Source organism: Electrona antarctica, assembly GCF_951216825.1.
Source record: "Electrona antarctica genome assembly, chromosome: 3".
Taxonomy (NCBI): Eukaryota; Metazoa; Chordata; class Actinopteri; order Myctophiformes; family Myctophidae; genus Electrona; species Electrona antarctica.
This window is the reverse complement of record NC_136808.1, coordinates 63,061,682-63,078,977: the sequence shown is the minus strand read 5'-3', so window position 1 is coordinate 63,078,977 and position 17,296 is coordinate 63,061,682. Positions and strand designations below refer to the sequence as shown.

Genomic DNA, 17,296 nt, shown 5'->3' with positions numbered 1-17,296 from the left:
TTGGACAGACTGATTTAAGGCTAATATAACCCATTTTGACCTGAGATCAGATTCTAAAAATGTCTTCTACATCCTGACAGTTTAAAATGTCTTCTACATCCTGACAGTTTAAAATGTCTTCTACATCCTGACAGTTTAAAATGTCTTCTACATCCTGACAGTTTAAAATGTCTTCTACATCCTGACAGTTTTCTGAAAAAGCTATGTTTCTATGTCAGTCGTTCTTCGATTTTTCAAAAATAGCAGACCTACAAGCTCTACGAGTAGAAGTCCCCAGGGTTAACTTCTACTGGTACCAGTAGAAGTCCCCAGGGCTAACTTCTACTGGTACCAGTAGAAGTCCCCAGGGCTAACTTCTACTGGTACCAGTAGAAGTCCCCAGGGCTAACTTCTACTGGTACCAGTAGAAGTCCCCAGGGCTAAACGATTGTTTCTTATAGGCTACTACTATAACCTACTAGACTGATTGATTGATTGATTGATTGATTGATTTAAATATGTATTAACAGTTTGCAGAATTACAGTACATTTCAAGCACAAACTCAATACAAAGACTGTTAACAAATGACGACACCATAAAGCATTACACTTGTTTACAAGAGGGTCCACCATGTTCAATTCATCAAAACATTTAGAGACGTACAGGAACAGGAATTCATCATAGGACCCCTTTTCCCCTCACTGTATATGTTTTCTTTTCCCTTTTTACCTCCTTTATGATGATTTTCCTGTTTTGGGGGTTATATAGAAGTGTATATCTGTACGTCTATAAATGTGATGAATTGAACATGGTGGACCCTCTTGTAAACAAGTGTAATGCTTTATGGTGTCGTCCACTCACAGTTAACAGTCTCTGTATTGAGTTTGTGCTTGAAATGTACTGTAATTCTGCAAGCTGTTAATAAATACTTCAATCAATCAATGTTATAATCATTCTCTGAACAGTAGGCTACTACAGTGGTAATCAGTGAATGGTTATAACAGGTCTGTGAGGGGGGGGGGTGGACCACATATCCCGCATAACTGTCTCCAGACATGTCTTATCTGTTAACCCGGCCTCTGCCTGCGGGAAGAACAGAACACAATGCCTGGAGGCTACGGATCTAAGGTTTACGCTGCCTGGAGACCACTGGCTTAGAAAGGGCTCATTTATTTCTCAGGAGAAAGAAACGTGTATACGATTGGTTTAACTACTGCGCGTGAAAAGACGAGTTGTTATACTTACATAGTAATAACATTATTGTTACAAATGTTAACTAAAACAAACAAGACGATTTAAATGCGACAATCAGAGAGAGAGAGAGAGAGAGAGAGAGAGAGAGAGAGAGAGAGCGTTAGAGTGTTAATATAACACAGCTCTGTTTACATGTTTTCTCATGCAAATAAAGCTCCTTTGAATTGAAATTGAATTGAATTGAGAGAGAGAGAGAGAGAGAGAGAGAGAGAGAGAGAGAGAGAGCGAGCGGCCGGTCGGCCCGACAACAATGACCAACCAGCTACAAAGTATCGAGTTTTGCTCAAATCACTTCCTATACTTGACTTACCTGCTTGGTGTTTGGTGGTCCGCCGGGTCCAGTGGACGGATGGTGTGTCTGGGAAGGAACCTAAAAGATGCTTTTCATTCCAGATGGATTCCCTGGGGTGGAATGAAAGAGAGAAAGTGTGTCCGCAAAGCAAAGCGCGTTAGAACACAGTCAGACAGAGGGAGGGGAGAGACAGAGGGAGAGGCTACGTGGTCTGTCTCTGTGTGGGTGAGACTCCACCCCGAGAGAAACAACCACCTTTCTTTCCCCTGTCCCTCCCAGTACAGGGCGGTGGGTGGGAGTCCATGTCCCTGTCCCTCCCAGTACAGGGCGGTGGGTGGGAGTCCATGTCCCTGTCCCTCCCAGTACAGGGCGGTGGGTGGGAGTCCATGCTGCTCATTCAGGCCTTCAAAAGGGTTGTTTTGGGCAGCACATTTTTATTTTAGTTTTAGTCATAGTCTCTTGAATAGTTTTCATTTAGTTTTAGTCACATTTTAGTCACCTGGAATGTTTTAGTGTTAGTCTAGTTTTAGTCGACTAAATGTCATAAGATTTTAGTCGACTAAATCTACAGTTGATTTAGTCGACTAAAATGTATTTTGGTGGGCCTTGATGCCGTCGTAATGGCTGATTTTACACTTGCTGAAAATAGCTGATCTACAAGCACACAACGCGTCGCGCTGCGACGCGTTGTGTGCTTGTAGATCAGCTATTTTCAGCATGCAAACAAATGTAAAATGACTTATGGATCTCTTGTCCACTAGTCCCTGCCTAACATTTTAGTCTAGTCTTTATCTGTTGATGAAATTGTCAGTATGTTTAGTCTTAGTTTTAGTCATCATAGCTTAGTTTTCATTTAGTTTCCATTTAGTTTTCGTCAGTGGAAAAAGGTAGTCGACGAACATTTTTCGTCTTAGTTTTAGTCGACGAAAACAACACTGGCCTTAAAGCAGCGATGAGTTTGTGACAGTGACAGTAGTCAAAGTATCACAATGTAGAAACAGCCTCTACTACATTGAAGCTATGAAGTATGAACACATAATGTAGGCCCTATTTCTTATTACAATGTAATAACATCATGATGAATAACGAATACTTTTAATTTGGTGTAGATGCCGTTTTTCAAATAAATAATCCTACTTCTCCCAAAGTCCCAGCACGGTTTGTAATGGCGTTATTATAATAGTAAGTAAGTAAGTAAGTAAGTAAGTAAGTACATTTTATTTATATAGCACTTCTCACAGAGAAAACTCACTCAAAGTGCTTTACATGCAGAAATTAAAAACAAAGAACATACAACAGAATAGTAGTCAACAAAAAACAGGAACATACAATTGATCTAAGAAAAATAACAACACATCAAAATAAACAACACAACCATTATGTTACATTAGGAAAAGCTTGTGCAAATAGCAAAGTTTTGAGTTGATTCTTAAAAATGTCCACATAGGCTGCGGATCTCAACACCCGTGGGGGGGCATTCCACCGTGTGGGCGCTACAACCTGAAGGGCTCTGTCACCTTTTGTTTTCCGTTTGGTGCTTGGAACTATTAAAAGATCCTGATCCGCAGACCTTAGGGCCCTCTCAGGCACGTAACATTGGACTAGGTCAGTAAGTAAGGTAATACAATTTATTTAACGATTACAGACGATTATATGTATCGAGAAAGGTCACTGCTCACACACACACACACGCGCACACACACACACACACACACACACACACACACACACACACACACACACACACACACACACACACACACACACACACACACACACACACACACACACACACACACACACACACACACACGTGTATTGATGTGGTACCATAGGAGAGATAACAGGCAAACATTGATCAAAATAAATAACAATTCTTCTACATTCTCTAATCATGTAGACTTCTTGTAAATTATGTAATGCAGATGTTTAACAATAATGTAACTCTTGAGAGCATAAAATGAAATGAAATGGACCGGGAACTCATTTATACGCTCTCCGGGTCCATTTGGTTTAATTTATACGCTCTCCGGGTCCATTTGGTTTAATTTATACGCTCTCCGGGTCCATTTGGTTTAATTTATACGCTCTCCGGGTCCATTTGGTTTAATTTATACGCTCTCCGGGTCCATTTGGTTTAATTTATACGCTCTCCCGGTCCATTTGGTTTAATTTATACGCTCTCCGGGTCCATTTGGTTTAATTTATACGCTCTCCGGGTCCATTTGGTTTAATTTATACGCTCTCCAGGTCCATTTGGTTTAATTTATACGCTCTCCGGGTCCATTTGGTTTAATTTATACGCTCTCCGGGTCCATTTGGTTTAATTTATACGCTCTCCGGGTCCATTTGGTTTAATTTATACGCTCTCCGGGTCCATTTGGTTTAATTTATACGCTCTCAAGAGTTAACGCTCTATAGGCTACGGGTCCATTTGGTTATACCAACTCGCCATCATTTAGCTGGGGACCACCTGGAACCCCCCCAAGGACCACTAGTGGTCCCAGCTGGGGACCACCTGGAACCCCCTCAAGGACCACCTGGAACCCCCTGAAGGACCACCTGGAACCCCCTCAAGGACCACTAGGTGGTCCCAGCTGGGGACCACCTGGAACCCCCTCAAGGACCACCTGGAACCCCCTCAAGGACCCCTGGATTAGAACCTCTGGTCCACGTGAATGTTTTGAGGCTGAAGGTCAGAGAAGAATGCTGTGAGGTTTTCCTGCAGGAACTGACATGTTGATTTTTGATCAAGCAGAGTTGTGTTTTTCTGTTAATTAATGTAATGGGAATGTAGAATGTATCTTTCATTGACTTTAATGGCAGTGCTACGTTTCAACCACTAGAGGTCACTCTGGTTCCAAACATCCGTCCTAGAAGCATTACCGTAATGTTTCAAATAAAACCAAGGTTTTAGGGCAGAAGGTTTTACCATGCAGGGTTTTGGCGTTTAGCAATTTGCATTTAAACCAACACCCATCAGTGGTTCTTTAGCTCACATATTCAGTCTTCAGCACTGCATGGCATGGCACACATTGTTAGTGCACTTTTCGCTGCATTCATTACAGTGGTTCTAAGTGGCGGCGCCGTGGCGGGGACCCCTAGGGGTCATTGAGGGAGGGAGGGGTTCCCTAAAAGCCTGGGTAACGACTAATGAGGCTAGGGAAATGATTGATACTTTAATAGTCCACCAAATGGACCCGTATGGGTATTTGGTCCCCATAACTGTCAGAGTTATAAGACTGTGCATGGTGGGTCCGTCCTTGGCATTATAAAACGTTCTAGAACCACTTCATAACATTAAGATGATATAAAAAAAAATCACACCTGTGTGAACTGAGTGGTGCAACTCCCCTCTCCCCCTACCCCCCCCCCCCCCCCCCCCTTCTCTCTCTCTCTCTCTCTCTCTCTCTCTCTCTCTCTCATTAGCAGGCAACAGTGCATCACTATCTCTCTCTCTCTGTTTATGGCACAACAGCGCCACTTTTGCCCCTACTGCTACTCATAGTCACATAGGTTAACGTCAAGGTTAACGTCACATAGGTTAACACGGACATTGCTGTTCCTTGGAGTGGTTGCACCACTCAAAAATGCATAGCCCCTATGCAGGGGGTGGGTGTGGGTGGGTGATCACTGATGTGCCCGTCTATTAGAGACGTTACGGGACAAAGGCTGTTAGAGCACGTCATCACAGCAGGGGGGGGGGCTGTGATTAAACCTCCTGGGCAGACGCGACTCACGCGAGGCGCACCTTTAGTACTGTGTGTATAATGTGAACTTTGGATTTGTGCAACTTCAATAGACTCCAAGAAGACTGTGTTGTCCTTCATCTTACTGCTAGTTCCAGGTACTCATCATGCTGTGCTTTTGTCGTTTAGCTGTAGGCTAGTGCTGTTGTTTTGTTTCAGCATTAGATGGCTAGATAATAGGATTAAGTTGGCCAGGCTTACTACACGTCTTTGGGCTGCACGCACGATACCTGGCTACAGGCTACAGGCTACAGGCTACAGGCTACTACAAAACAAACGTGTTTTAATCTAGCTATTTATTTTTTAAATAACACATTTAGTATTTGACAAATACAAAAACGAATAGATTTTGCACTGAATGTATAACAATTAACAACTTAACCCTCTAGAGTAGACTCACTTTACTAACCTGGACCTCTGAGTTGGTTCTGTCTTCTCTCCTCTAAAACACTGTCTTCTCTCCTCTAAAACACTGTCTTCTCTCCTCTAAAACACTGTCTCCTCTAAAACTCTGTCTTCTCTAAAACACTGTCTTCTCTCCTCTAAAACACTGTCTTCTCTAAAACACTGTCTTCTCTTCTCTAAAACACTGTCTTCTCTCCTCTAAAACACTGTCTTCTCTCCTCTAAAACACTGTCTTCTCTAAAACACTGTCTTCTCTCCTCTAAAACACTGTCTTATCTCCTCTAAGTTTTAGAGGAGATAAGACTCTAAAACACTGTCTTCTCTAAAACACTGTCTTCTCTCCTCTAAAACACTGTCTTCTCTCCTCTAAAACACTGTCTTCTCTAAAACACTGTCTTCTCTAAAACACTGTCTTCTCTCCTCTAAAACACTGTCTTCTCTCCTCTAAAACACTGTCTTCTCTCCTCTAAAACACTGTCTTCTCTAAAACACTGTCTGCTCTCCTCTAAAACACTGTCTTCTCTCCTCTAAAACACTGTCTTCGCTCCTCTAAAACACTGTCTTCTCTCCTCTAAAACACTGTCTTCTCTAAAACACTGTCTTCTCTCCTCTAAAACACTGTCTTCTCTAAAACACTGTCTTCTCTCCTCTAAAACACTGTCTTCTCTCCTCTAAAACACTGTCTCCTCTCCTCTAAAACACTGTCTTCTCTCCTCTAAAACACTGTCTTCTCTTCTCTAAAACACTGTCTTCTCTCCTCTAAAACACTGTCTTCTCTCCTCTAAAACACTGTCTTCTCTCCTCTAAAACACTGTCTTCTCTCCTCTAAAACACTGTCTTCTCTCCTCTAAAACACTGTCTTCTCTTCTCTAAAACACTGTCTTCTCTCCTCTAAAACACTGTCTTCTCTCCTCTAAAACACTGTCTTCTCTTCTCTAAAACACTGTCTTATCTCCTCTAAAACACTGTCTTATCTCCTCTAAAACACTGTCTTCTCTCCTCTAAAACACTGTCTTCTCTCCTCTAAAACACTGTCTTCTCTAAAACACTGTCTTATCTCCTCTAAAACACTGTCTTCTCTAAAACACTGTCTTCTCTTCTCTAAAACACTGTCTTCTCTAAAACACTGTCTTCTCTCCTCTAAAACACTGTCCTATCTCCTCTAAAACACTGTCTTCTCTCCTCTAAAACAAATATCTCCCCCCAAATAGCCTATATGAGCTCACACTGCATAGCATGGGCTTGTAGATCTACTATGTTTGGGGCCAATGGATGCTTATTGATCTATGTTTGGGGCCAATGGATGCTTATTGATCTATGTTTGGGGCCAATGGATGCTTATTGATCTATGTTTGGGGCCAATGGATGCTTATTGATCTATGTTTGGGGCCAATGGATGCTTATTGATCTACTATGTTTGGGGCCAATGGATGCTTATTGATCTATGTTTGGGGCCAATGGATCCTTATTGATCTACTATGTTTGGGGCCAATGGATGCTTATTGATCTACTATGTTTGGGGCCAATGGATGCTTATTGATCTATGTTTGGGGCCAATGGATGCTTATTGATCTATGTTTGGGGCCAATGGATGCTTATTGATCTATGTTTGGGGCCAATGGATGCTTATTGATCTATGTTTGGGGCCAATGGATGCTTATTGATCTATGTTTGGGGCCAATGGATGCTTATTGATCTATGTTTGGGGCCAATGGATGCTTATTGATCTACTATGTTTGGGTTCAAGGGGTTTATGGTGAGTAAATGAAAAGCGACTCATAATCAGTGGTGGTAAAAAGTCCTCACAGTCTCACATTCTATACTTAACTTAAGTAAAAGTATCATTAAAAGGCCTACTCACAGTCTCACATTCTATACTTAACTTAAGTAAAAGTATCATTAAAAGGCCTACTCACAGTCTCACATTCTATACTTAACTTAAGTAAAAGTATCATTAAAAGGCCTACTCACAGTCTCACATTCTATACTTAACTTAAGTAAAAGTATCATTAAAAGGCCTACTCACAGTCTCACATTCTATACTTAACTTAAGTAAAAGTATCATTAAAAGGCCTACTCACAGTCTCACATTCTATACTTAACTTAAGTAAAAGTATCATTAAAAGTCCTACTCACAGTCTCACATTCTATACTTAACTTAAGTAAAAGTATCATTAAAAGGCCTACTCACAGTCTCACATTCTATACTTAACTTAAGTAAAAGTATCATTAAAAGGCCTACTCACAGTCTCACATTCTATACTTAACTTAAGTAAAAGTATCATTAAAAGGCCTACTCACAGTCTCACATTCTATACTTAACTTAAGTAAAAGTATCTTTAAAAGGCCTACTCACAGTCTCACATTCTATACTTAACTTAAGTAAAAGTATCATTAAAAGGCCTACTCACAGTCTCACATTCTATACTTAACTTAAGTAAAAGTATCATTAAAAGGCCTACTCACAGTCTCACATTCTATACTTAACTTAAGTAAAAGTATCATTAAAAGGCCTACTCACAGTCTCACATTCTATACTTAACTTAAGTAAAAGTATCATTAAAAGGCCTACTCACAGTCTCACATTCTATACTTAACTTAAGTAAAAGTATCATTAAAAGGCCTACTCACAGTCTCACATTCTATACTTAACTTAAGTAAAAGTATCATTAAAAGTCCTACTCACAGTCTCACATTCTATACTTAACTTAAGTAAAAGTATCATTAAAAGGCCTACTCACAGTCTCACATTCTATACTTAACTTAAGTAAAAGTATCATTAAAAGGCCTACTCACAGTCTCACATTCTATACTTAACTTAAGTAAAAGTATCATTAAAAGGCCTACTCACAGTCTCACATTCTATACTTAACTTAAGTAAAAGTATCATTAAAAGGCCTACTCACAGTCTCACATTCTATACTTAACTTAAGTAAAAGTATCATTAAAAGGCCTACTCACAGTCTCACATTCTATACTTAACTTAAGTAAAAGTATCATTAAAAGGCCTACTCACAGTCTCACATTCTATACTTAACTTAAGTAAAAGTATCATTAAAAGTCCTACTCACAGTCTCACATTCTATACTTAACTTAAGTAAAAGTATCATTAAAAGGCCTACTCACAGTCTCACATTCTATACTTAACTTAAGTAAAAGTATCATTAAAAGGCCTACTGCAATTAATGTAGTATCAATACTGCAATGTAGAAATACTCAGAAGTCCGGTTAAAAAAAGAGTATTAGAAACACATTGGTATCAAAAGGTAAAGTACCAAAAGGCTCCTCATTATGTAGAACAGGGGTTAATGTAAAGTACCAAAAGGCTCCTCATTATGTAGAACAGGGGTTAATGTAAAGTACCAAAAGGCTACTCATTATGTAGAACAGGGGTTAATGTAAAGTACCAAAAGGCTCCTCATTATGTAGAACAGGGGTTAATGTAAAGTACCAAAAGGCTACTCATTATGTAGAACAGGGGTTAATGTAAAGTACCAAAAGGCTACTCATTATGTAGAACAGGGGTTAATGTAAAGTACCAAAAGGCTCCTCATTATGTAGAACAGGGGTTAATGTAAAGTACCAAAAGGCTACTCATTATGTAGAACAGGGGTTAATGTAAAGTACCAAAAGGCTCCTCATTATGTAGAACAGGGGTTAATGTAAAGTACCAAAAGGCTACTCATTATGTAGAACAGGGGTTAATGTAAAGTACCAAAAGGCTCCTCATTATGTAGAACAGGGGTTAATGTAAAGTACCAAAAGGCTCCTCATTATGTAGAACAGGGGTTAATGTAAAGTACCAAAAGGCTACTCATTATGTAGAACAGGGGTTAATGTAAAGTACCAAAAGGCTCCTCATTATGTAGAACAGGGGTTAATGTAAAGTACCAAAAGGCTCCTCATTATGTAGAACAGGGGTGTAATGTAAAGTACCAAAAGGCTCCTCATTATGTAGAACAGGGGTTAATGTAAAGTACCAAAAGGCTCCTCATTATGTAGAACAGGGGTTAATGTAAAGTACCAAAAGGCTCCTCATTATGTAGAACAGGGGTTAATGTAAAGTACCAAAAGGCTCCTCATTATGTAGAACAGGGGTTAATGTAAAGTACCAAAAGGCTCCTCATTATGTAGAACAGGGGTTAATGTAAAGTACCAAAAGGCTCCTCATTATGTAGAACAGGGGTTAATGTAAAGTACCAAAAGGCTCCTCATTATGTAGAACAGGGGTTAATGTAAAGTACCAAAAGGCTCCTCATTATGTAGAACAGGGGTTAATGTAAAGTACCAAAAGGCTCCTCATTGTGTAGAACAGGGGTTAATGTAAAGTACCAAAAGGCTCCTCATTATGTAGAACAGGGGTTAATGTAAAGTACCAAAAGGCTCCTCATTATGTAGAACAGGGGTTAATGTAAAGTACCAAAAGGCTCCTCATTATGTAGAACAGGGGTTAATGTAAAGTACCAAAAGGCTCCTCATTATGTAGAACAGGGGTTAATGTAAAGTACCAAAAGGCTCCTCATTATGTAGAACAGGGGTTAATGTAAAGTACCAAAAGGCTCCTCATTATGTAGAACAGGGGTGGGCAACTTTGACCATGGAGAGGGCCGCTCTATTTTCACACTCGCTCCCAAACGGCCACATTGCATGCATGTTGTAACAAAAATTGCTGATCTACAAGCTCAAAACACGTCGCGATGCGACGTGTTTTGAGCTTGTAGATCAGAATTTTTTGCTATTATTTGGATTGAAATCCTGAATAATGTTTTGCTATTTTTAATTGGGATCCTGAAGATTCATTTTAACTAAATGCAAATATATTGGACATCAAAAAGACAATAACATTATTTGTAATACTACTCAGCAAGCTACTAATTTAGACAAGTAATTAAAGCGGGTCATGTTTGCATAATATTGTAAACAGCTGGAATCAATAACATATCAGTATTCCGAAATGAATCTAGGGCCACATTAAGTGAAGGTGGGGGCCGCCTGTTGCTGATGTAGAATGACCCATTCCAAGACTTCAAATCTATACAATAATTTGAAAATAGCAGATCTAATTCACAATAATTCAAAGGAGCTATTATTCAATTCAATTCACAAATATATATATACTGTTTTGTATTTATTTGTATTCCTCTGTATTAAATATGGATCTCCCCGAGTCTGAAATAAAGCATATAGGCCTATAGAGCACCTTTACAAAGACTTTGAATATCATGGAAAAGTTGGTTTATTTCCATAATTCCATTCAAAAAGTTTAACTTTCATGGATTATAGATTCAGTGCACACAACGTAAATGATTTCAAGTATTTATTTGTTTATCTTTACACAATGTGGCTTCCAGCTCATAAAACCCATCTTTACACAATGTGGCTTCCAGCTCATAAAACCCACAAACAATGTGGCTTCCAGCTCATAAAACCCACAAACAATGTGGCTTCCAGCTCATAAAACCCACAAACAATGTGGCTTCCAGCTCATAAAACCCACTAACACAATGTGGCTTCCAGCTCATAAAACCCACTAAAACAATGTGGCTTCCAGCTCATAAAACCCACAAACAATGTGGCTTCCAGCTCATAAAACCCACTAACACAATGTGGCTTCCAGCTCATAAAACCCACTAAAACAATGTGGCTTCCAGCTCATAAAACCCACAAACAATGTGGCTTCCAGCTCATAAAACCCACTAACACAATGTGGCTTCCAGCTCATAAAACCCACTAACACAATGTGGCTTCCAGCTCATAAAACCCACTAACACAATGTGGCTTCCAGCTCATAAAACCTTCCAGCTCATAAAACCTTCCAGCTCATAAAACCTTCCAGCTCATAAAACCTTCCAGCTCATAAAACCCACTAAAACACAATGTGGCTTCCAGCTCATAAAACCCACTAAAACAGAATGTGGCTTCCAGCTCATAAAACCCACTAAAACAATGTGGCTTCCAGCTCATAAAACCCACTAAAACAATGTGGCTTCCAGCTCATAAAACCCACTAACACAATGTGGCTTCCAGCTCATAAAACCCACTAACACAATGTGGCTTCCAGCTCATAAAACCCACTAACACAATGTGGCTTCCAGCTCATAAAACCCACTAAAACAGAATGTGGCTTCCAGCTCATAAAACCCACTAAAACAATGTGGCTTCCAGCTCATAAAACCCACTAAAACAATGTGGCTTCCAGCTCATAAAACCCACTAACACAATGTGGCTTCCAGCTCATAACACCCACTAAAACAATGTGGCTTCCAGCTCATAAAACCCACTAAAACAATGTGGCTTCCAGCTCATAAAACCCACTAAAACAATGTGGCTTCCAGCTCATAAAACCCACTAACACAATGTGGCTTCCAGCTCATAAAACCCACTAACACAATGTGGCTTCCAGCTCATAAAACCCACTAACACAATGTGGCTTCCAGCTCATAAAACCCACTAACACAATGTGGCTTCCAGCTCATAAAACCTTCCAGCTCATAAAACCTTCCAGCTCTTAAAACCTTCCAGCTCATAAAACCTTCCAGCTCATAAAACCTTCCAGCTCATAAAACCTTCCAGCTCATAAAACCTTCCAGCTCATAAAACCTTCCAGCTCATAAAACCCACTAAAACACAATGTGGCTTCCAGCTCATAAAACCCACTAAAACAGAATGTGGCTTCCAGCTCATAAAACCCACTAAAACAATGTGGCTTCCAGCTCATAAAACCCACTAAAACACAATGTGGCTTCCAGCTCATAAAACCCACTAAAACAATGTGGCTTCCAGCTCATAAAACCCACTAACACAATGTGGCTTCCAGCTCATAAAACCCACTAACACAATGTGGCTTCCAGCTCATAAAACCTTCCAGCTCATAAAACCTTCCAGCTCTTAAAACCTTCCAGCTCATAAAACCTTCCAGCTCATAAAACCTTCCAGCTCATAAAACCTTCCAGCTCATAAAACCTTCCAGCTCATAAAACCTTCCAGCTCATAAAACCCACTAAAACACAATGTGGCTTCCAGCTCATAAAACCCACTAAAACAATGTGGCTTCCAGCTCATAAAACCCACTAAAACACAATGTGGCTTCCAGCTCATAAAACCCACTAAAACACAATGTGGCTTCCAGCTCATAAAACCCACTAAAACACAATGTGGCTTCCAGCTCATAAAACCCACTAAAACACAATGTGGCTTCCAGCTCATAAAACCCACTAAAACACAATGTGGCTTCCAGCTCATAAAACCCACTAAAACAGAATGTGGCTTCCAGCTCATAAAACCCACTAACACAATGTGGCTTCCAGCTCATAAAACCCACTAAAACAGAATGTGGCTTCCAGCTCATAAAACCCACTAAAACAATGTGGCTTCCAGCTCATAAAACCCACTAAAACAATGTGGCTTCCAGCTCATAAAACCCACTAAAACAATGTGGCTTCCAGCTCATAAAACCCACTAACACAATGTGGCTTCCAGCTCATAAAACCCACTAAAACAGAATGTGGCTTCCAGCTCATAAAACCCACTAAAACAATGTGGCTTCCAGCTCATAAAACCCACTAAAACAATGTGGCTTCCAGCTCATAAAACCCACTAACACAATGTGGCTTCCAGCTCATAACACCCACTAAAACAATGTGGCTTCCAGCTCATAAAACCTTCCAGCTCTTAAAACCTTCCAGCTCATAAAACCTTCCAGCTCATAAAACCTTCCAGCTCATAAAACCTTCCAGTTCATAAAACCTTCCAGCTCATAAAACCTTCCAGCTCATAAAACCTTCCAGTTCATAAAACCTTCCAGCTCATAAAACCTTCCAGCTCTTAAAACCTTCCAGCTCTTAAAACCTTCCAGCTCATAAAACCTTCCAGCTCATAAAACCTTCCAGCTCATAAAACCTTCCAGCTCATAAAACCTTCCAGCTCATAAAACACTAAAACAGAATTTCAAAAAAAAAATAGAATACTGTGAATAAATCACCATTTACTTACGCAGAGCATGAATGTTTTAATCTGAATATTAAGAAATTAGGATCAAATCAATAAAATATGGTTTCAAAACAGAAATGTCATTCTTGGGAAGTGAGGACGCTGGCGTCGACTGTTCGCCGCTTCACCTCCCAATGAATGAACCATTGTAAAGCGCTTTGAGCACTTGGAAAAGCGCTATTAAAAATGCAATAAAAATGCAATTCATTATTCTTCAATACTTTGTTGGGAATCCCTTTGTCTTCATCACTGCCTTGATGCACCGTGGCATTGAGCCAATCAGCCACTGTGGCATTGAGCCGCCGTGGCATTGAGCCAATCAGCCGCCGTGGCATTGAGCCAATCAGCCGCCGTGGCATTGAGCCAATCAGCCGCCGTGGCATTGAGCCAATCAGCCACCGTGGCATTGAGCCAATCAGCCACCGTGGCATTGAGCCAATCAGCCGCCGTGGCATTGAGCCAATCAGCCACCGTGGCATTGAGCCAATCAGCCACCGTGGCATTGAGCCAATCAGCCACCGTGGCATTGAGCCAATCAGCCACCGTGGCATTGAGCCAATCAGCCGCCGTGGCATTGAGCCAATCAGCCCCCGTGGCATTGAGCCAATCAGCCGCCGTGGCATTGAGCCAATCAGCCACCGTGGCATTGAGCCAATCAGCCTCCGTGGCATTGAGCCAATCAGCCTCCGTGGCATTGAGCCAATCAGCCACCGTGGCATTGCCCGGGAGTTATGGAAACCCAGTCCTGCTGGAAGAATCATTAATGAAGCTGGAATCATGAAGTCCTCTAAAACCTTCTGGTAGACTGTTGCGGTGACCTGCGGTGACCTGCGGTGACCTGCGGTGACTGACAGTCATGATTTGGGGTGCAATGAATGTATTGTCCAGTGCAGGTTTTGGTAAACTCTGCTTTCTTAAATCCAAGGTCAGCGCAACAGTCTACCAGAATGTTTTAGAGGACTTCATGATTCCTTCTGCTGAGGATCTGTAAGGAGATGCAGATTCCATCTTCCAGCAGGACCTGCCTGGCCGGCTGGCCCCTGAACATACCGCCAGAAGCACCACAACCTGGTTTGATGCCCATGCCATCACAGTGCTCGACTGGCCAGCCAACCCGCCGGACCTAAAGCCCATTGAGAATCTATGGGGTTTTGTCAAGAGGAAAACCAGACCCAAAAACAAGGAAGAGCTGATAGCAAGCATCAAGGAAACCTGGGCTTCCGTTCCATAACTCCTGGGCAATGCCACAGGCTGATTGCCTCAATACCACGTCGTATCGAGGCAAAGGTATGATGAAGGCAAAGAGATTCCCAACCAAGTATTGAAGATTGACATTTCTGTACCATATTTTGATTGATTTGATGTGATCCTAATTTCTTAATGTGGCATTCAGATTAAAATATTCATGCTCTGCAAAAACGTAGTAAATGGTGATTTCTTCACAGTATTCCTCAGTATTTACCCATATTTTGAGTTGAAATGAATTTTCCAAACTTCCCACGTTAGTGTAGAATAAGGCATTCTAGTGAGTCTTCAGGTTAGTGTAGAATAAGGCATTCTAGTGAGTCTTCAGGTTAGTGTAGAATAAGGCATTCTAGTGAGTCTTCAGGTTAGTGTAGAATAAGGCATTCTAGTGAGTCTTCAGGTTAGTGTAGAATAAGGCATTCTAGTGAGTCTTCAGGTTAGTGTTGAATAAGGCATTCTAGTGAGTCTTCAGGTTAGTGTAGAATAAGGCATTCTAGTGAGTCTTCAGGTTAGTGTAGAATAAGGCATTCTAGTGAGTCTTCAGGTTAGTGTAGAATAAGGCATTCTAGTGAGTCTTCACGTTAGTGTAGAATAAGGCATTCTAGTGAGTCTTCAGGTTAGTGTAGAATAAGGCATTCTAGTGAGTCTTCAGGTTAGTGTAGAATAAGGCATTCTAGTGAGTCTTCAGGTTAGTGTAGAATAAGGCATTCTAGTGAGTCTTCAGGTTAGTGTAGAATAAGGCATTCTAGTGAGTCTTCAGGTTAGTGTAGAATAAGGCATTCTAGTGAGTCTTCAGGTTAGTGTAGAATAAGGCATTCTAGTGAGTCTTCAGGTTAGTGTAGAATAAATAAGGCATTCTAGTGAGTCTTCAGGTTAGTGTAGAATAAATAAGGCATTCTAGTGAGTCTTTAGGTTAGTGTAGAATAAGGCATTCTAGTGAGTCTTCAGGTTAGTGTAGAATAAGGCATCCTAGTGAGTCTTCAGGTTAGTGTAGAATAAGGCATCCTAGTGAGTCTTCAGGTTAGTGTAGAATAAGGCATCCTAGTGAGTCTTCAGGTTAGTGTAGAATAAGGCATCCTAGTGAGTCTTCACGTTAGTGTAGAATAAGGCATTCTAGTGAGTCTTCAGGTTAGTGTAGAATAAGGCATCCTAGTGAGTCTTCACGTTAGTGTAGAATAAGGCATTCTAGTGAGTCTTCAGGTTAGTGTAGAATAAGGCATTCTAGTGAGTCTTCACGTTAGTGTAGAATAAATAAGGCATTCTAGTGAGTCTTCACGTTAGTGTAGAATAAGGCATTCTAGTGAGTCTTCAGGTTAGTGTAGAATAAGGCATTCTAGTGAGTCTTCACGTTAGTGTAGAATAAATAAGGCATTCTAGTGAGTCTTCAGGTTAGTGTAGAATAAATAAGGCATTCTAGTGAGTCTTTAGGTTAGTGTAGAATAAGGCATTCTAGTGAGTCTTTAGGTTAGTGTAGAATAAGGCATTCTAGTGAGTCTTTAGGTTAGTGTAGAATAAGGCATTCTAGTGAGTCTTCACATTAGTGTAGAATAAGGCATTCTAGTGAGTCTTCACGTTAGTGTAGAATAAGGCATTCTAGTGAGTCTTCACGTTAGTGTAGAATAAATAAGGCATTCTAGTGAGTCTTCAGGTTAGTGTAGAATAAATAAGGCATTCTAGTGAGTCTTTAGGTTAGTGTAGAATAAGGCATTCTAGTGAGTCTTTAGGTTAGTGTAGAATAAGGCATTCTAGTGAGTCTTTAGGTTAGTGTAGAATAAGGCATTCTAGTGAGTCTTCACATTAGTGTAGAATAAGGCATTCTAGTGAGTCTTCAGGTTAGTGTAGAATAAGGCATTCTAGTGAGTCTTCACATTAGTGTAGAATAAGGCATTCTAGTGAGTCTTCAGGTTAGTGTAGAATAAGGCATTCTAGTGAGTCTTCAGGTTAGTGTAGAATAAGGCATTCTAGTGAGTCTTCAGGTTAGTGTAGAATAAGGCATTCTAGTGAGTCTTCACGTTAGTGTTGAATAAGGCATTCTAGTGAGTCTTCAGGTTAGTGTAGAATAAGGCATTCTAGTGAGTCTTCACGTTAGTGTAGAATAAGGCATTCTAGTGAGTCTTCACGTTAGTGTAGAATAAGGCATTCTAGTGAGTCTTCAGGTTAGTGTAGAATAAGGCATTCTAGTGAGTCTTCAGGTTAGTGTAGAATAAGGCATTCTAGTGAGTCTTCAGGTTAGTGTAGAATAAGGCATTCTAGTGAGTCTTCACGTTAGTGTAGAATACGGCATTCTAGTGAGTCTTCACGTTAGTGTAGAATAAGGCATTCTAGTGAGTCTTCAGGTTAGTGTAGAATAAGGCATTCTAGTGAGTCTTCAGGTTAGTGTAG

The 17,296-nt window shown here is 40.5% G+C and overlaps 2 protein-coding genes across 3 annotated transcripts in view; one reads left to right on the top strand and one right to left on the bottom strand.

Annotated features, from left to right (window-relative positions):
* LOC306920374 (CD151 antigen-like) overlaps positions 1-1,683 on the bottom strand; it is a 38,473-nt gene extending 36,790 nt beyond the window's left edge. Inside the window, exon 1 of one of the 2 annotated variants that reach the window (XM_079497117.1) lies at positions 1,545-1,683. The gene's annotated coding sequence lies outside the window, so the exon portion shown is untranslated. The remainder of the gene's footprint in view (positions 1-1,544) is intronic. The other variant, XM_079497118.1, reaches the window with a different exon arrangement.
* A 3,540-nt stretch (positions 1,684-5,223) lies between these two features.
* The window catches only part of LOC306920371 (transmembrane protein 138-like), a 34,511-nt gene continuing 22,438 nt past the window's right edge, over positions 5,224-17,296 (top strand). The window contains exon 1 of the mRNA XM_079497114.1: positions 5,224-5,373. The gene's annotated coding sequence lies outside the window, so the exon portion shown is untranslated. The remainder of the gene's footprint in view (positions 5,374-17,296) is intronic.